Below are 21254 nucleotides of genomic sequence, written 5' to 3'. Positions count from 1 at the left end.
TAGAATATTTGTTTAAAAAGTAAACAATTCAAAATACAATAGTTGCAAAGTGCTATTTAAACAAGAGAGAAACACTGGAGAGGAAGACAGGATGAAAAACAACACATTCTAATAATCGTCTTTCAATCTAACAGGTTTTAGTACCTTCAGTTCCGATTTCCTTAATTGTTGTTTCTAGTAACACTTGGACAAATCAAGCTAGTCAGCCATTAGCATGGCGAGTTCAGAGCAATATTTCATTATTTTCGTACAAAAAAAGCGCCGCTAAAGTGGAAGTTCAACTTTGCTCAGATAGATTGGAGCGCCTCTCATTTGTGAGGCTACTTCAATTTAGACTTAAGGCTTGGAGGGGAAGGAAATTTTATCCAGATCCCTTTATCCATGGAGCTGCTCAGCAACCGACCAGATGCCTTTTGATTCCACAGATTTTACGAGCACGTATACTACATGCACTGGGTAGGTCTTAGTTGCTTCGAACCCTAAGCTCTCCGGGCCAAAGTTCGATGCTCTAACCACTGGACTACCACTTTCCTTAGTAGTGATTCATTACATCTCGGTGGTATTTTTCTCCATGCTTAGATAATCATTTGCGTTCTCTTGTGTGAACATACCTCATCGTGTATATTGAGCGGTGTAAATACGGAATGATATGTAAATTAAAATTACCTGATAAATTTGGAACAGCTTACAGTTTATTGACGGAAAATAATTGGCAACTTAAAGAAGTGTCTTCACATGCCTTTTCTTTTTCATTAAAAAAAATACATATATATATATTTTTTTTAAGTGCGCAGGAAAAAAGCAGAATTGATTTAAAAAGAAGAAAGAAAAAAAACAATTCTATAATTGTTTTTTTTTTTTTTTTAACATTTTTATCTACATTTTGGATAATATCTTTTGGCAATATAAAACTTGAAAACTCATTTTAAGATATTTTAGAGAAACTACATTCTCAGAAATAAAACTCTCGTTTTTGATGATTCATCATTTTTGACGAAACGTAATCTTTAAAATGCTTCACGAAATTTTTACTCACTCGTGTGTCATCTCAATGCAAATCGGAAAATTAACCATCATTTCAAAAAAAAAAAAAAAAAGCATATGCTTTGTATTACTTGAGAGTACAAAGGTAAGAGCGCTCGTTCGTTCCTGGTCCAAGTCCTGTCCCAATAGCTGAAACTTCTTTATGTTGCATTTCTAAATCAATTTCTATTGTGTTAATATGCAGCATTAAACCTAATGGCGAGTTCATGAGTTGATGAAATTCATATCCTCACATAAGTAAAAATAATAATAAGTAGATTAAACGAAATGTTAGCTCGGAAAAATTCTTAGGAAACACTTTCGTCAAGAGCGAGAAATGTTTTATGCTTTATTTTTATCGTTATCAATAAATATCATAAATTTTTTTTTTGTCATGAAATATTAGGACAGAAGTTAAGATAGATTCAAAAATAAATCATTACAAACTATAGTAATATATGAAATCAATATTGCTCAAATCAATACAAATTCGATTGACTATTGTTCCACAAACTTTAAACGATGCAAAAATTACTGCTTTTTTTGTTTTTATAACCTTCAGTGAAATCTTATGGAATCTAATCTCTTGCATTAAATCTGAATTTATACCGATAATACACATTAAAAAAATTCGGTAAATCTTTTTTTTTTCTCTTTTAATTTTCTCACCAAAAATAATTATGTACGCATATCATTACTAATTTTGGTAAGAACTCTAGTTAAAATGACTGAAAAAAAGTATATTTCAAGGATTTTTGATCGTTTAAAAAAAGCAATATACACTAATAACTGTTTTTAAAGTACGTTAATTTGAGTATTTTGCAAGTTCTTACGTAATAACGAAAAATATTTCATTCGTGATCATTATTAAGATATATGAGCCGCTCAGAAGCCAATGCGGTTAAGTCCATTTTTTGATATTTTCTGATTTTTGGAAATTTTGATGAAATAAATAATAATCTTCTAAGTTATTAAAGGATTAACTCGTTGGTTACTTTTTTCTAGGTTAGACAGCCCTTTTTTTAATAGCTTCTGAATATATTGTACAATAATTTCAGAAGCCATTGTGAATAAGTCCACTTTTTATATGTATTTTTTTACATCAATTTCTTATCTTTTTCAGCTGCCAAAAGGTATAAGTCCTAAAATTTTCAAGATGCTGTCATTATTTCAATAAATACTTACGTTTTTATTTAGACATCCTGTACATATCTTGTTTTTTTGCAGAGTTTACACCTCGAAAAAAGACTTTATACACTTTTCTAATTAAATTATTAAACCAAGAATTTTAAAAACTAATGTATCAGAAAACATTAATTTTCTCAATTTCTGTGTTTTGGACTTAACCGCATTGGCTTCTGAGCGACTCATATAACGAAATAAGGAAATAAAAATCTCGTTTAAACGAGGTTTTTCACTCTATTAAAATTATTTTCGAGAAAAAAAATCTGGCTTTTATATGAAATTTTTAGAGATAGTTATTTTTAAAATTTTTATTTCTTCTGAACAGTAAGTAGTTCATTGAAAATATGAACCCTTCTCTGAAATACAGTCAAACCCCGCTATAGTGAACCTTCAAGGAACCGAAATATCAGTTCATTATAACCGGGAGTTCACTATATCCATACTGCAAACAATTTTAACTAATTTTTCTGAACTGCTCCCTTTTATTGCACATTGCTTAAATAAATGACCAATAAAAAGAAATACAAAAATGATTAAACAATATGTAGTAACAAAAAATGCGTTAATTTTTATTTTTTATTACTCTTCGTCTTGCGTACAAAAAATTTAGGGATGGCCTTTAATTAGGGAAATGGTTGGGAAACTAAGGTAGAAGAAGCAAACAAGAAAAAATGCTTATGGCTACATTCCGTTTAATAGATGGTTTTAAAAATTCGGTATATATATATTTTATTTCGGTATATCTTGTAGAAATTTCAAAATTACCAAAAAATGAAGAAGAAAAAAAATCAGTCGAAGACAGAAAAAAAAGTTCGTAATATCCAATTTCATCTGTTCTTTTGGTTCACTATATCCATAAAAATAATATTATACGTGTATAGCAAGGCACAGGAGTGAACATTTCGTTCACTATAACCGGGAGTTCACTATAAACCGTGTTCACTATAGCGGGGTTTGACTGCAGTAATTTATTTTTAACATCTCTTACCAGCGAGTAAAAAATTATGTTCAAAGCTATTCAATTTATGGCTCATTTCTTTTAATCACCAAACTTACAATTATGAAATGAACGATAGGGGAGAGTGGGGTCAATTGTAACAGGGTACGATTGTAACAGAGCAAAAATTTCGAGTGTCGGGTTCCAGATTTGGTTCCTAGGTGGCGCACAAGGTGTATTTAAATAATCTACATGTACATCCCTGCTGGCAACCATTTTTATGTACTTTTGAAAGAGTTACATCACAAAAGATATTTTCACGCTACGTAAGTACTTTTTTTGGTATTAGAATATTATATTATAACAAAGTAATTTTGTTTGAACAAATAAAAATTATTAACCGAATATGTAAGTGGACACCTTAATTAACATTTCAATTAAAAAAATTAGTTTTGTTAATTAATTAGCATTGTTTTTAACAAATGAAGCTGAAATGGCGTCTTGGGGACGATTGTAACAATAAGTAAAGGGACGATTGTAACAGCTGAAAATAAATAATCTTATGTTTACAAACCATTACTTAACTCTTTAAAAGTCACCAATAGTTTCCTATATCATTTATACTATGTTGCATGTGCATTATTTTATTTGTCACCTTTCACAGCATAAATTAAAATTTTTAACCCCTTAAAGTTAAGAGTTTAACCCTTTAGGTCTCTGCTCATTATTATTTTTACTCCTAAAATATCACTACTATTTTGATCAATAAAAAAATATATTACAACTACGATAATGTGTATAATTAACTATGTTTTAGTTGAATTTATGAACTGTTACAATTGACCCCGTAAGTGGGGACAATTGTAACAAGTGCACTACTGTCAAAAATTGTTAATAACTAATATAATAACATTTAAAATAAGGTATTTATATTTTTACTAGTAAAGGATAGTCTACTTTACTCGTCTATCAATTAATACTAATAATATATTGAATTTATTGTTAGTTAAAAATAGTTTAAGTAAAAAATGTTACCCTCAATTCATGATCCCTTTCTTGAACTCAACAAACTTACAATTTTTAACTGAATAACATTTTATTTTTCTGAAAAGACAGCAAAGTAGAAGAAAGGAAGGAAACAAACCTTAATTCATGATAGAAAACGTATCTGGAATGCTTGAATCCCCAAAACCTGATCTCAGATGTCAAAATTCCTGTGAAGGTTGATCAGGAAACCTGTCTGATCTTATCTGATATTCGGGGACGCTCTTCTGGGCCCCAATTTTAAGGGATTTTGAGAAGCATTCCGAGAATAAATTCATTTGACTGTTATGGTGAACGAAACGTTCGATATTTATTAACATTTTATAAGAATAAGTGACTTTATTTTCAATAATTATATAATTAACTGCATCCTATATATGTACAGTGTGCAAAAGAAAATACTATTTTTGAATAACTTTTGACTGAATGATTAGTAGGATTTGGATTTCTGACCCTCAAAATATAGGGCATAGCCGCACTCTGGGAAATATAGTCCCATTAGTTTGCCCAGGAGAGCGGTCCAAAGTTTAGACACCCTAATATAAATTTTCCTTTTGCGCATTTCGCCATATCTCGAGAATTATTTAAGCGAAACGAAAATTTTTCTCACGCAATTATAAAATTATCCAAAATTTCCAAAAATATATTGGATAATTAATTATACCCTAAGATATTTTGGAAAATATAGTCAATATTTATTATTTTCTAATATTTTATTTAATAATATTCGAAAAAATATTTTAATAGTAAGGAATGCAATTTTTAACATCATTTTAAAGAACGTAATTTTACATGGCAAAATACAGAATTTGATATAAACTGGTCGAATAGTTACTGAGAAATCGAATTTTTAAAAAGTTGCATTTTTTCTTTTCTTCCTTTTCTTTCGTAAATATAATATTATGCGAATTCATTAGATTTTAATAATAAAAGGAATGATTTATTGTAAAAATAAGTTATCCTATTTCTAATATTTATATAATTAAATGTATGGTGTATTAGCTTACATGGGCCCCTGATGGTAAAAGAACAAGAGGAAGATCCAGACTTACCATCCAGCGCATGTTTTTGGGCGAATTAAAAGAATGTAGAATATCTGGCTGGGAGGAAGCAAGATCTATTGCTAGAGACAGGAGGCGTTGGAGAGATATGCTAGAGGCCTTAAGTGCCCAAAGGCACGTAGAGGATAAGTAAGTAAGTAAGTAAATATTAGCTACGTAAATTTAGTATTGTAGGTGTTCTGAATTTTAAGTGATAAAGAAATGAAACTGCCATTGTACCAACATCAATATCATACTAATTTACCTATTTTCCCAAAAATGAATTTAAAATACAGTCAAAGGAAAAATAAAATAAGCATGAATAAAAGGTTCGCTGCACTCTGCTTAAGAAATTAAATAAGTTCTTTTAACCAAGTTTCAAAAATTTTTACAAACTTGGTCTACAAATAACGTTGCTTACTAAGAAGATTCTAAGAAAATGTTTTCAAAATACCATTTTTGCAGTTATTAGTCTAAAAGTCTAAATTAATAGATGCCCGAGAAATTATTTCTGTTAGAATGATCTGACATGCAACAGAAAACATTGCTTTAAAGTTTTTCCAATCAGCAGTGCCATCTGTTGTTCTTGGAAACTAATTTGGCGAAAAGAAAGTCTCTGGTTTCCTCAGCAGAATGCCTACACTTCGACCTCTTTTAATTTTTCTTAAATTGATTTTAAAAATCGCCAATTATTTTAGGTACACCCAGCAAGTTTGGAAAAATTCCCATACAATTTCTTTGTTAATGATAAATTTTCCAAACGAAATACTTCACCAAGTTTAAAATTAACCGTATTCAGAAATTTATTTAAATATGCTGGTTATTGTTCTCTATAATAATGCATGGCTATATTTTTAACTATTTATTATAAACAAATACTCAATGTAAAAAAAAGACTACAAATGCACTGCTAAGCAAAATTCTAATTTAATTTTAATTTTTCGTGCAACAATAGTTTTTATATCGAATTTCTAATGTTTATAATATTGTATATATTTTATGTGACCATATTTCATTGCGCCATAGAGGTCATAATTAACTTAATAGCTATGTTTCAAAATGTTAATGCCTATGAAAAATGTGATTGTTTTGCTCCAAAAATTTCCCTGCGCATTCGTAAATAACTCTTGTGTAAGTAATTTTATTAAAAAATAAAATCTTTGTTTTAAGGTAAAACAAAAACTTCAGAAATAACTTCAAATTAAGTTTACTAAATTTTAAGAGATAAAAAATAAATCTCAGCTGCTGCAACATTTCCATATAGCTGTAACCTTTATTTTCCAAATTTAGAGTAAAATGCGCAAAATAAAAAATGCACGTCCTTAATAATTGTGCAAAATAAAAATACAAATTGATAAATTCTATAAATTATACATATAACCCCAAAAATTCGTTTTTAATAAAATTTTCTGTAAAAAAATTATTATTTTTTGTATAAAAGGGGCAACAGCCTTCAATTAAAATGTTAAAAATACTATTATGCAGTGGTAAAAATATAAAATTGCATGCTTAGTTTAAACAAGCATTTTCCTCGATAAATCTAAAATTAGTGGGCTAATCCCACTAGTTTTATAATTGTACTCAAAGTTGTACTGTTTATTATAAGACTAATGAGCTAAGCTAGGTGATCTTATATGGTTTGTTTGCAAACCATGCTAGCTTTGCTTGCTACTAAGTTAAGCCTACTTGAAATGTGTTCTAAAGTAAAATCTTAAAAATTTAAATTCATCATTGAAATTTATAAAACTTCCTCTTTGAAAAATAAAAAATTATAGTCAATAATAAGTTACTGAAATAATAAGTTACTGTTGTAAATATTAGCAAAATAAAGGTGACAGCTATTTTAAATAGTATTTACTATGAACTTAGAAATAAAAAGGAAAAGAACGATTAGAAAAAATAATAAACTCAAAATATACAAGAAATAGAAGTTGCCAGATTACGAAAGTGTAACTCTACAAGATAAATAAATATAGCGTGAGGCTCGCTGATAGCATGCTCGATTTATAACAATAGTCAATAATAAGTTACTAAAATAAAATTTTTTAAACTGAAATAAGTGACATGCAATCGAAAATCTTGCAGAAATTGAACATTATTCATGCTTTTAAAAAACAAAACAGTGCGACTAATACTCATTTTCAATGAATAACAATAACGATGAGTAAATTTATTATTGAACCTGCAGCGGTATAATAAAAAAGCATAGCATAGAACTCTTTGTTTATTAATTTGAGCTATTCCCATTTAACTTTTCAATTCTTCCCAACTTATAGCTCAGTTTGTTTCAGCTTTTCATTGTTCACGAAAGAAACTTTTGATTTGGAGAAAAAAAAATTTAAAAAAAAAAAAAAAATTATATATATATATATATATATATTATATATATATATATATATATATATATATATATATATATATATATATATATATATATATATATATATATATATATATATATATATTATATATATATATATATATATATATATATATATATATATATATATATATATATATATATATATATATATATATATATATATATATATATATATGTATAGCACAATAAAAACAAAGAGAAAAACGAGGAAAATTAATAAGTTTTATTAACTGCGCATAAGCTGCAAGTATATAGAACTCATGAAATAAGCTAAAATATTGAGAAAATATGGAAAATAATAAAAAAATAATGACAAGAGAAGAAAATTATTAAAAATATTTTTCGAAAGTATTTAAAAAAATATAATTTTTGATATCTAAAAAAAAAACTTTAAAATCCGGAAAACAAAACAAAGAAAATATATAATCTCTTCATCAGCCCACACGATTATATCCGCAAAAAGGAGTGCTTGCTAATATTGTATTAATATAGCCATATCGCCAAAGCAAAATACATTAGGGTGAGGAGCACTTAAAAAAATTAAAACGAAATTAGAATACATAAAGTAAAAAAAAAATACATACGAAAAAACAAACTAATATATCAAGCAAAAAACAGAAAATAAAATGTAAAGAGATTAGAGAGCAGTACACGAAAGGAAATCTACATAGTGAGGAGCGAATTAAAATAAACTTACGCGTACCGGAATCTTTCAAGAATGATTTGAAATATTTTCGTAATAAGATTGCCAGATTACAAAATATGAAAACTGAATAAAGTGATATCTTATGGCATTCTTACTGCAATACTAAAGCGCGTCTAATTTGTTAGTTACCTTGGATGGGCCCGAAAATATAATCGTGTGGGCTGATGAAGAGATTATATCTTTTCTTTGTTTTGTTTTACGATTTTTTTTTTAAGATATCAAAAATTATATTTTTTTAAATACTTTTGAAAAAAATTTTAATAATTTTCTTCTCTTGTCATTATTTTTTATTATTTTCCATATTTTCTCAATATTTTAGCTTATTTTATGAGTTCTATATACTTGCAGCTTATGCGCAGTTAATAAAACTTATTAATTTTTTTCGTTTTTCTCTTTGTTTTTATTGTGCTATATATACATCGCACCCCGGCAAGAATAGTGTCTTAACTCTAAAATACTCTTAAAGGATACTAGTAACATTATTCAGAATTAGACACAAAACTGATGACACAACTGCCCCTCAATTGGATAAATTGCGAGTTAGAGATGCGATATTTTTTGAGCTTGATGGAGCACTTATGATACCAAGATACCAAAAAGTCACCCTTAAATTTTATCAAATAAATAAAGAAAAGGGTATCTTTTTAACATTAGGGAACAATATCCTTAAATTAAGGATTTTAAATACAATAGTAACAATTTAAAACCATATTTTGAGTTTGACCTTGTGAAAAACCATAAAATATTAATTAAAAGAAACGAAATATTCATCTTCATTGATCCGTAAGAAAAAGTATAAAGCGAGAGAAAAAAATATTATAATTAAACGACTATGTAAAAGAGGTTGGATGGAAGAGCGGCATAAAGACACGTGTGATGTATTTAGAGAAACACAATATAGAAAGTTCATATTCTACTTTTTTTTTTTTTTTTTTAAAGAAAAAATGTTGACCATGACTGATCTTAAAGAGGTCTGTAGGTCTGGGGCGCTCAAGTCACAACGCATCATGCCAAGAGTCAAGGTTCAGTCCGCTACAGACCTTGGTCCAGTGATCTAACACTTATGAAATATTTCGAAATAAATGTAATACTCTTATCTTGATTACTGTAATTTGATGGCATTTATCCTTTATTCACAAATACTGATGATTGTCGTTTTTTCTTCTTTCTTTTTTTTACTTTCCTTAAATAAATTAATTTGAAAGGGAAAGTACTGGATCAGTTAATTATTTATCAAGATTTATAGATGAAAAGTGTTTTAATGCTATTACTTTAAAAAAATAAACGTGTTATTTGGAATTAAATACATTAACATTTTCCTTTCTAGAGCTCATTAATCTCAACATATCAACTGTTTGTTTGTTTGTTTTTCTCCCGTTTTCTAAGAAATTTACAAAATAAACTTTTGCATGAATCAAACACTTTGTTTTATCAAAGTTACATAAATTTATATAAAAGTAATAAAAGTATTCTTTTATATAGTATATAAAAGAATTTTCTCACGATTTTCACTAATCAATATCGAGAGCCGTAATGGCTCAGGATATAGAGCGTTCGCCTTCCAATGTGGCTAACCGTGGGAGGTTCTCATGGTCTTGTAAGCAAATGTAAAGCAAATGCGGGTTAGCTCCATCAAAAAGTCCTCCACGAAGGCAAATTTCTTCCAGTACTCGGTCCGGGAGTTCGCTTGTCTTCTTGATTAGGTTCAAAATTACAAGGCTACGGAGTTGAACATTAGTCGTCGTAAACCCATAAAATTGGGTCGGCTGTTCAACGAAGGTTTTAAAATAAAATAAAATAAGACAGTTAAAATTTGTAAACAAAAACTATTGTTTTTCAAAGTTTATAATATATTAGTTTTATTAAATAACTTGCCGAATATTCAAACGTCAAGATGTTTAAAATAAAACAAATTGAATTCTTAGAAATTTTGTAATTTACTAGTTTACATATATGCTTTTTGTAAAAATTAAAGTTAAAAAATTAATTTTTAAAAATTTCATAACATTAAAGTCTTACTTTATACTTTCTCAAACGTGCAGGCATTAAAATGTGAAGAAAACATTCCCTAACTTAGTTAAAGTTAAAAAAAATCTTAACTTTAGTGAAATCAGCAATTGTTTAACATTATGTGAACATAAATCTCTGTTCTTCTCATGTTTGAAAAACATATTTCTTCCTATTCTACCCCTTTTCAAAATGATTGGACATAATTGTATAATTACAATAATTGCAAACGATAACAACTTTAAGATGAAATTTTAAATAGTTAAAAAGTAATCTAATCTAATTTAAAACCAGTTTTGTTTTATCTGTTTCTTGATAATGTTAATCTATCTCCGTCAGCCATATTTAAATAAAATATTAAGATAAAAGGCATATTTCACAGGGGAAAATTCTGTTCTATTAATGCATGATTACATTTCGTTTAACAAATGAGATATTTATTTTGCGCTTTTGTTTTGTTTCAAGGAACTTTATCAGTCTTTAAATACATTAAAATGTTTTTTTTTTTTTTTTTTTTTTAAAGTTAAGCCATTGTCTTGTGATCTTTTTTTCTAAGTCACATATATTCTTTTGACTTTTAAATTAGATTTTAGGATAAATCAAAATAGTATGCAATAAAAAAATTAAAAAAAATTAATTCAGAATGCTAATTTTTTTCTCGTGTTTAATGAGATGAGTAATGGCAACGATAATCGAGGTGATGATGATTATGTATGGCTGGTATGTCAAAATAGCGAGTCACCCTCTGCCTAAATCAATTGCGGACTACGAGAATCATTTCATGATATATTTTAATTATTATTTAAACGATGTTAAGAAATCATACATTATATAAAATTCAAAATGTTTATTTTTTATTTTATATACAGGGTGTTTATGAAGTCCCGGATCCATTTTGATGTTTAATAACTCATAAAATAATAAAGATAGATTAAAATTAATAACATAAAAGGTTAGATAGACTCAAAAAGTTTCATGACCCTTGTTAATGAACTTCCACGGTGCCCCCTTCGTCGCAAGGAGAATATCAAGTCGATAGTCAATTTCACGCCAGGTAGCAGCAAGCATGTCGGCATCCACAGAGGCTATTGAGGTTGTAATTCTGGCTTACAGGTAATCAATGTTCGACACGATCCTCCTGTAAACATTGTCCTTTATAAATCCCCAAAGAAAAAAGTCCAGCTGCGTTATATCAGGTGATCTGGGTGGCCAAGGAATTGGACCTCCTCGCCCAATCCATTCTCCTGAAAAATGGTCATTCAAAGAACTACGAACGATGATACCCCAATGAGGTGGTGCACCATCTTGTTGCAAAAAGACACGTGGCTGAAGCTCTTCTAGTTGTGGAAATACGAAGTTTTCCAACATGTCTAAGTATACGACTGATGAGACCGTCATTTCTGTAAACAAGAAAAGCCCAATGACTCGGTCGTGCATCAGTCCACACCACACATTGACATTTGGGGAATCCCTTTGTGTCTCACGGTATTCATGGGGGTTTTCAGATCCCCATATGCGCACATTATGGCGATTAACAATGCCAGAAACATGAAAGGATGCTTCGTTGGAGAACATTATGCGCTTCAGAAAATCAGCAGCATCTTCTATCATTCCTACCATATCTGTTGCAAACGCCATCCTCCTAGGCCTATCGTCCGGTTGCAAACCTTGAATAATTTGAACTTTGTATGCATGTAGTCTTAATTGTTTCTTAATAACCTTGCACACTGTCGAAATTGGCATATCCAATTCTCTTTCCGCTGATCTCACAGATCTTCTAGGATTGTCTAAAAGTGTCAGCCTGACACGCTCAACATCAAAATCACTTGTGCAGGGACGTCCGGACTGTCATTATTTTAGTAAAATTCTTTCATTATTACTGAAATCTGACTTGTGAAAAGAATCGCATACTGGAGGATGCATTTGTTAATTATATTGAGCAAAAAGTGTTTTATACTTAAGTTGATAATTTATTTTATAAAAAATAAATTCAATTTGTTTAAATTAATGCAGAAAAATCAAAGTGTTAATTTATTTAAAGCTAGACATGTGATTTAGACCACGATATTAATCATGATTTAAAACAAATAATGTACAGTTAAAAACAAAACCAAAAAAAGTAGACCGCTTTGAATAATTTTTGATCTAATGATCGGACGCTTTAAGAGTCAATTTTAATGATTCGAGGAAATGACACTAATTAGTGCAGACGATATTTTAACTTACCAAATCAGACACAAAAACGTACTTTCTCTGAATAAACAAATATTTTCTTTCGACGAATTCGGATTGCTGACTCCCAAAATATGGGGGGGGGGTTAACCACAATCCGGGAGGTACTGTCTAAATAGTTTGGTCAGGCGAGCAGTCCAAAGTTTAGACCCCTTAATGTTAATTTTTCGTTTTGCGTATTTCACCTTATCTGGAGTGCTTCTTGAGCAAATTGAAAAATTTTTGCACACAATTATGAAATTTGTTTATCCAAAGATAAATTCCATCCGTAAGAAATAACTTTAATAAAATATTTATTATTTTTTTTTAATGAAAAGGTTTTGAATTGCAAGGTATACAATTTTTACATCATGATTAAGAATATATATTTAGATGACAAAATACAAAATTTGATCAAAATCGGTCAAATAGTTCCTGAGAACTGGAATTTTAAAAATGAATTGGAAGAAATAAATTCACTGGACGAAGAACGTGCTTGCAAATATTAGAGAACTAATGCTATATTTTAAACTATATTTTTCACCAAGTAACTCAACTTGGCATTATTGTCAGACCTGATGAACACACCACTCAGCCATGCCCAAATGCAGCTATTAACAACAATTTTAAAAAAATTCTTGATGATTAATGACTTACTTTGATCAATATACATCTTGTTGAGTTCCTTCTTCAATTGTTTCAAGTACTTGTTCTGTTCCTTCAAGTTTTGCCCGAGTGATGATAAAATTGAGTTGATGAGTGCGAACATTAGGTAAATATTCAAGATTGTACCTTTATTTCATAACAAGTGATTAAAAATCAATTTAGGCAGAACTGTGTCCTTTCCTTCAGTTCATTTTTTCCATAATTTTTTTTCTGAAGAAATGAGTAATGGGATGTAAATGCATACTCATTTGGTTCGATATAGAACAAAATGTCAGTAAAATTCTATTCAATAAGAGATACAGTTTTTTAAAAAGTGTCATTTGTTAAATATAGTATCATTCATCCGAATCGTGACATGATGACACATTAATGACCATTATTAAAAAAAAAAAAAAAAAATTTTTTTTTCATCGTAAGCATATAAATTTAAAAGTAAAAAGAAACAAAATTTCCCTTCAGGTAATGAAAATTGTTTAAAATCAAATTAAAATCAAGCTTAAGTCAATGTGTAACGCAATTTAAAGCATTACATGGAGCGGTATGAACATGATTTTTTTATAACCGGCGTTGAGCAGCGGAACCAATTCTGAGTTTACGACTATCAAAGTTCAACTCTGGAGCCTTATAACTTTGAACCCTACCCAGAACACAAGGAAACTCCTGGAATAAGCATTGGAACAAATTATCCTTAGTGGAGAACTTTTGGATGGAACTAACACTCGTATTTGCGTTACATGTGGCGAGGAAAACCTCTATATTCTTTTATTCAAACCCATGGTCTGCCTACTACTGAGGATAGTTTACGTCAGCACTGTGGTCAGTATGAACCGGGAGCAGAATTCGTGTCTACCCGCCTCTGCTGGGATTCGAACACTTTATCCCCTGAACCACCGCGGCTTCTGGTATGGAGATAAGAATATTTATTTTTATTTATATTTCTTTTTTAAAGTATTTATTAGAATATTTAATTTTATTTACTTTTAAGAATATTACTTATTTTGTAAGAATATTATTAAATATAGAAGTTTATTGCCCCCATAAAATGGGTCAATATAAATTTCAATATAACTTATTGATCCGCTCATCAACATCGCATTGGCCTCGCTGGCATGGGGTACGGTAGATGTATGTCATTGCGTTTATGCCCCCTCCATCAGAAATCTCTAAAAGATATAACAGATTTAAGTTCACATATAAGTTCAAGACTAGTTTAGAAATAAAAACTAATATCTAATAGATAGAGGAAAAGCAATTTTCTTTTAAGTTTAATACCGGTGTTGAACAGCCGACCGAATTCTGAGTTTACGACTATCAAAGTTCAACTCCGTAACCTTGTAATTTTGAGCCTAATCCAGAAGACAATGGAACTCCTGGATAAAGCACTAGCACAAACTAGTCTTCGTGGGGGATTTTTCGATGGAACTAATCCGCATTTGCTTACACAGAACGTTAAACCACAACCACGAAAACCTCCCACTGTTAGCTCGATGGCAAGGAGATTCTAATCTATGATTCGTCAACCATTGAGGATGTTTTACGTCAGCACTATGGTTGGTGCGAGTCGGGAGCAGGAAGAAAACAATTTAATAATTTTTATGTGTGAAATATAGAGATCTTTACCGTGAGTTTCATTTTTAACCCCTTGTTGCGTCCGTGCTTCCCAATATTAGATCTATAGCTGGACGGCATAAAAAATGTGTATTTTTTCCGACCAATTCAAAAACACCACACAAAAAAAGCACTTCGAAAAAAATTTGGAGTTAAGACCTTTCAATTTATCAGAGCAGTTGTGCATATTTCCACGAGATAACTTAAGTACATTGGGGTCAATTGTCACATTATATTTTAACTTATTTTCATACTTATATGAAAATTTAACTAATTTAAAAAAATATTTAATAATTTTCCAGAAGAAGAATTTAGAATTCGCATCAATGGTTTTGTCTGGAATTGTGAGATTAACAAAAACGGTGTGAGCTTAATAATTTTGGGAGGGAGGAAAATTACTGATTTATCAAACAAAATTTCATTTTTTACCAAAACATATTTAATGTTTTTGCATGGAATAAGCACTTAACTGTATAGTTTTTCAACTCCCATAATTGATTGAATTACATTTTTCATAATGTTAAAATTTTTAAAAGTTTTATAGTCTGTGAAAAGGAGCCGTTTTTGTTAAATGACAGTTAATTTGTTAAAACCAATTCCTTTTTATTATATATAATGTTCTTGAAACTTTACTTAAATTGATGTCTTTTTTTACTTAAATTGATGTCAAAAAAAGATATCTTGCTCCCTCTGCAACAGTTCGTCTAAAATAGGCAATTTTCAAATTGTTAAATCTAATTATCAATTATGCAATGTTAATGCCAATTGCCTGAATTCATTGTTTTAACAATCCGTTAAAACAATGAATAAAACCGTTTCAACTAATCCTATATTGGAAATTTTAAAAAAATAAATAAGTTCGTATTTAGTTAAACTATGCAAGAACACCAATAGAGGATATATAAATTATGATAACCTTTTGACACAGGATTTTTTTAAACATATTTTTTATACTTTTTTCATTATTTTGTAATAATTTAGGTCAAAATGAGAAAAAAATACAAGGTTATTCATAAGTCCCTCCGCCTATAAACGTCATTTTTCTTTACTACAACTGGCTTCAGTGGTACATGTTACTGCCATCTACCGGCAACTGCTTAAATTAAAACTTGAATACTTTCGGAATAATTTCATATGTTCTTTTTTGCCATATTCGTGTTCGTTTTTTTTACTATAACGCTTCGAAACCCCGGAGGGAATTATGAATAACCCTGTATTACATGGTCAGAAAATACTACATGAATCACCGTTGTCATTTTCTACGTTAAAGGTAAAATCTTTCAAATACGGTTCAATTCCAAACTATAATTTTTGAAATTTGCACCTTTTTAAAGTTACTTAATTGTAAAAGAAACAATTGGGTACTTGCACTTCAAGAAGAACATCACAGATACCAGCACATGTGACCTATGACGTCAGCTTCAGCTGATTGTTTATAAGCAAAGTGGCGTGTTAAAGTTAAACTATATTTCTCCACATAAGTTAGAATATAAATTAACATGAAGTCAACTAAATACAGCGCCGTATCGCACATTGAATTTCTTGAAATATAATTCTTTTGTCGTCTACGTCTTTGACTTAACTTAGGTTTGTTATTTGTTTATGTATTTTATTGTAACCGTGATATATTTTTGTTTTGCATGCATGGCAACTTCGCTGGCCAATTAGTTTGTTTATGTTCTATATGGCTTCGAGTCTGTCTTTGTGTTAAGTAAGAAATATATAGTGAAAGAACTGAAATCTTTGGAGAAAAAAAATTATAGAAAGTGACACTTAAGAGAACTGATACTTGTGGAGCTCGGCTTACTCGAAATAGAATAGAAAGAACAGTTGCTAACGTAAACAGATGCCACGTTTCAACAGCCAATCAGGATCGAAATACCCTCATTACGTCACTTGCAGGTATCCCATTATTCATTAAAATTCATTTGTTTTCAAAATCAGCTATTGATAAATTTTTGAGCATTAATTTAAAGATTTTTTTTAATTAAAACTACTTTTTTTGCATTTAATATTTTGCTACAAATTCAGATAATCTAACAGACTTTTTAGCAACCATTAGACTGCTTTCATAACTAAAAAAAATATTATTTTTTAGCTGCTAAATATATTTATATACCAAAATATATTTTTGCTTGTAATTAGAGCTTCAGTAAAAAATATAGAAAAGGGACACCGGTGTCAGATCTGCATCAGAGGGATAAAAACCAGACCTATGCGGAAGTAAATCGAAGATATGGATGTAGGTTAAAGCATAATTAAGCCCCATTTCAAACATTTCGTAGTTTTCTACGCAATTTAAATCCCATCAATATCTAAGTAGTAATGCAAAATATTCAAATAGCTTTCTGCGAATCAGCAGAACTGAATTAATTAAACAAAATCCCAGCCTATTTAACCTTGTGTTACCAAATCACACTAAAATTTATTACATCACTATTCGCCCCGAGCAAAAGTTGATATATATAATTTTTCTTTAAAAAAAAAAAAGTATTACCACGTGCAAAAGTTTTGTCGACGATCCACCAAACATGAAGCTTTAATTGGAGAATAACTTTCATTGGCAGGAAAGTCAGTAACCTTAAACTGACCTAAATTAAAGATAGAGAGTCGACCCTGAACTTTTTATGAAAATGAATCTTTGATACATTTGCTAAGACGATGTAATGTAAACTGTTTATTCAGTTACATAAAACCAGGAGTCAAAATTTAGTTTTCAAAAATTAAATACATGCAGAAAAATTAATACATGCAGAAAAAATTAATACGTTAGCAGGTAGAGCTGCAGGGAACTGCTAGTTTATAATAATTCAGTCTCATATATCAAAAAATAATCCTAATAACTTAAATTTTAATAAAATGTTTACGTCATAGCTACTTTTATAAATTATGTAGATAGGTGTATGTCTTTATATAAGGTAGTATAATGTAAGTAAATAGGTACTATCAGTGTATGTTGATTATTCCATTCATGAAATGCCAAAATTAAAAGTCACGACCTGCTTATATGAGATTCACTATCATTGACCCCCATTTTTATTTCATGGATCCCCAATTTTTTTTCCGCTTGACATAGACTCCTTGCAGGTTGTTGTCGACCCCTGGGGGTCTATATAGACCACTTTGGGAATCACTGTTCTAGATGGTTAAAAAACTGCATAGTTTTACAGTTATCGTTTTATAACCACACTAATTTCAAACGGTTTCAAAATCACAAAGGTAAAATATGTTCCTTACCGTAAACTTTACAGTCAATTGGATAGACAGACCTCAGGTTATGAGTAATCCTATGTATCTCGAATTGAAATTCCCTGGGCTAGATCCTCCAAAATCGATCCCTAACTTATCTCTATTGACTACGTAAGCAAAACGATTCAAAAATGAAGTCGACAAACGATAAAGCATTCCCTTAAAGTTATTAATCGTATCATAATGTTCTTTAATTGGCAATTTCATCGTTTCACTCGAAAACGATCAAATGCAATAAATCACTTTGTTCGAAATTTAGTATTTAAACTTGTAAAATAATATTTTTATAAGAGTTTTTAGTTTAATATGTTATAAAATAAATCATTACTTAATTATACAGGGTGTCCCAAAACGACCGCATAAACTCTGCATAGCTAGATTCCTCGCCTTGAGTACATAAAAACTGCCCAAAGAAGCGTTCCTGTACGATCCATAGTTTAGGAGAAAAATACGAAAAACAAAGTATAACGTCAGTGCCGGTGCAAGAGAAAACGCTTTATTGATCATATCAACAGCAGTATACTATGCACCATTTAAAGCAGAATATACGCGGCGAACGTTTTAAACATTATCGTCTTGAAAGATATTCAAATACTGTTGTTGGTATGTCCAATAAAGAGTTTTTTTCTTGCACCGGCAGTGACGTCATACTTTGTTTTTCGTATTTTTCTCATAAACTATGGATCGTACAGGAACGCTTCTTTGGGCAGTTTTTATGTACTCCCAACGAGGAATCTAGCTGCGCAGAGTTTATGCGGTCGTTTTGGGACACCCTGTATATTGAATAACATCAACTGTTTCGGAATAAAGCGAAGCGTAGCTATACTTTTCGAATAATTTTAATTATTCGTTAGAACAAAATCACTAGTTATAATTTATAAGTTTGCGTAATGATTCACTAATATATTGACTTACTGTTTATTTGTCTTTTTTTTCTCTAAATTTTTACCCTTAATAATTTATGGAAGAAAATATTTCTGTACGAATTTCTGCTTTGAATATTTGCTCAAACGATTTCAAAATGTAAATGTCGGAAAACGATAAAACATTCTATCGAAGCTATTAACCGTATCATCGTGTTCTTTAATTAACAATTTCAACGTCTCGTGCGACAACGATCGAGTGCAAATCACAGCAGACATCTTATAAGATGGGAAAATCCTACTGCGAAAACTGCATCGTCGAAACCCGGACTTCTTGAGCCATTTTTGGAGGATGTGAAATGTTCTGACCGCATTTCTTAAGACAAATAAAAAACCCTTTCTCTTCATTTAATAAGAAACTATTACCTTCCCAATATGAAACGTGTCTGGTGTTTTCTTTCTTTCGTCATAGTTATGATATCATCACAGTTTAATAAAGGGAAAGTGTTTTTCTTGGAATGTATACTGTAGCTATATATAAAATGAATAAGCGGTTCTACAAGTCTACGAATTGCTTAATAGATTTAGTTTATAAGTAACAATTATTATGAATAAATTAAATCACTTTCTTTTGTTTATAAATGTATTAGCATGCAACACGTGATCAAAACTGCTCGAGACAAATATCTTAAATCTAAAATGATAATAATTAGATGTAAAAATTTTCGCCTGTAAAATATTTATACTGGAATATCACGCTAGAAATGGCCTTCTCCTGTATTTATTTTTATTTCTAAAATTTCAGTTTCATAAACTAGAAGTGATTTTTATACCTTTAGCTTGACGTAAGCCATTGAATTTCTATATATTTATTTTTATTTGTCGAATGGTACAAATTGTTAGATATGCTAGTTTGGCTGGAACTGATATTGTATATTGTGCAAAATTAAAAAAGATATCAGCCTAAACACTTTTTGTGGTCGGAAGTTTGAGTCCCTTAATTTCAATTTCTTTGTTTTTCGCAATATCTTGCGAATTTTCAATGCGAGAAATTTTTGCACACATATATAAATTTAACTTGTTTAACACTAGATTGCCTAAGGAAGTCATTTTGACTGCTTTTAATTTCAATTAGAAAAACAATGATGTATATAATGACTCAATTACTTAGAATTTTGTACAACATGTAATTTTTTTATTGTTAATATTTACTAATAACTTGTTATATAACTGTAAATAATATAAAAAATATTAAAAATCAATTTTAAACAAATTTCTTTACACATTATTTATTCTTTTACAATCCAGTCATTTTGACTGCTTTTGAGCAATATAGGTATATACTAAATTTCTGTTTTTCTAGTGTTAAAGATAATTTTATGAAAAAAATCATTTTAATAGTTTTTTATATTCAATTTAGTAAAGGTCGAAAAAATTTGAAGTGTGAGTTATGAAAATTTTTAAAGTATTTTAAAAAACGTAGTTTAAAATGGCGAAATACAAAGTGTGAACAAATTAAATCGAATAGTTCTCGAGAAATATATATATTTTAAATGTGGCTTTTTTTTATATTCAATTTGTAGCTCAGAGGCTATTCAATCGATTTCACTCAAAGTTTCGTTTTTCCAAACTTTCGACAGCTCTCCTGCCGAAATTAATGTTTTCTATATTGCGATTACCCTTCATATTTTGATGGTCAAAAATACAAATTTGTTGAAAAAAGAATATGTGTATTCAGATAAAGTACGTTTTTGTGTCTGTAACTTAATTATGAATCAGCACTAATTAATTATCATATTTGAGGTCACCTTTCTAAACCCTCAAGGTTGGTACTTAATGAAAATCCGATCATTAGAAAAGTTATTTAAGGTGATATCTTTTTTCTTTTGCGGAATATAAATGAAGGGAACGCTTGTGGAAGACAAGCTTTTAAAGTGTTAATTAATTTTTCAATTAACACTTTAAAGTTAATGCCAAATAACACTTTATTTTATTTAATTAACACTATAAATGCCAAAATTTATATAAAAATAAGTAAAAAAATTTATCCGTTATCAGAAAGCAACTCTAATAATATAATATTTTTTTAATTAATAAAATTAATGAAAAAACAAAATGCTCTCTTACACCATAGACCTCAGTCCGGTGACAATTTTCCAAGTTCGTTCTAATATTTCCTCATCAATCAATAGAGTATTACAATAATTTTTCAGATTCAAATTAATTTTAATAAAACAGATTCAATTAATGTGAATAAAACACTTCCACCATCTTTAAACTTTCCTCCCCTGTTCTACTTGTTGGATGGAATTGGATTGAAATAAATACGAAA

General features: G+C 29.4%; 1 protein-coding gene across 5 annotated transcripts in view; it reads right to left on the bottom strand.

Moving 5' to 3' along the window:
• The window catches only part of LOC107442404 (acyl-coenzyme A diphosphatase NUDT19), a 40535-nt gene that overhangs the window by 16191 nt on the left and 3090 nt on the right, over nucleotides 1–21254 (bottom strand). Inside the window, exon 1 of one of the 5 annotated variants that reach the window (XM_087167523.1) lies at nucleotides 13194–13245. The exons of 2 other annotated variants lie outside the window; for them this stretch is intronic. The gene's annotated coding sequence lies outside the window, so the exon portion shown is untranslated. Of the gene's footprint in view, nucleotides 1–4180; nucleotides 4398–13193; nucleotides 13246–21254 lie in introns of those variants that run through there. 2 more of the 5 variants (XM_071179562.2, XM_087167555.1) reach the window with 2 other exon arrangements.

Source organism: Parasteatoda tepidariorum, chromosome 1 (genome assembly GCF_982258835.1).
Source record: "Parasteatoda tepidariorum strain Cologne lab strain chromosome 1, Ptep-v5.0, whole genome shotgun sequence".
NCBI lineage: Eukaryota > Metazoa > Arthropoda > Arachnida > Araneae > Theridiidae > Parasteatoda > Parasteatoda tepidariorum.
Note: the sequence above shows the minus strand (reverse complement) of the source record. Positions and strands in the feature narration are given on the sequence as shown.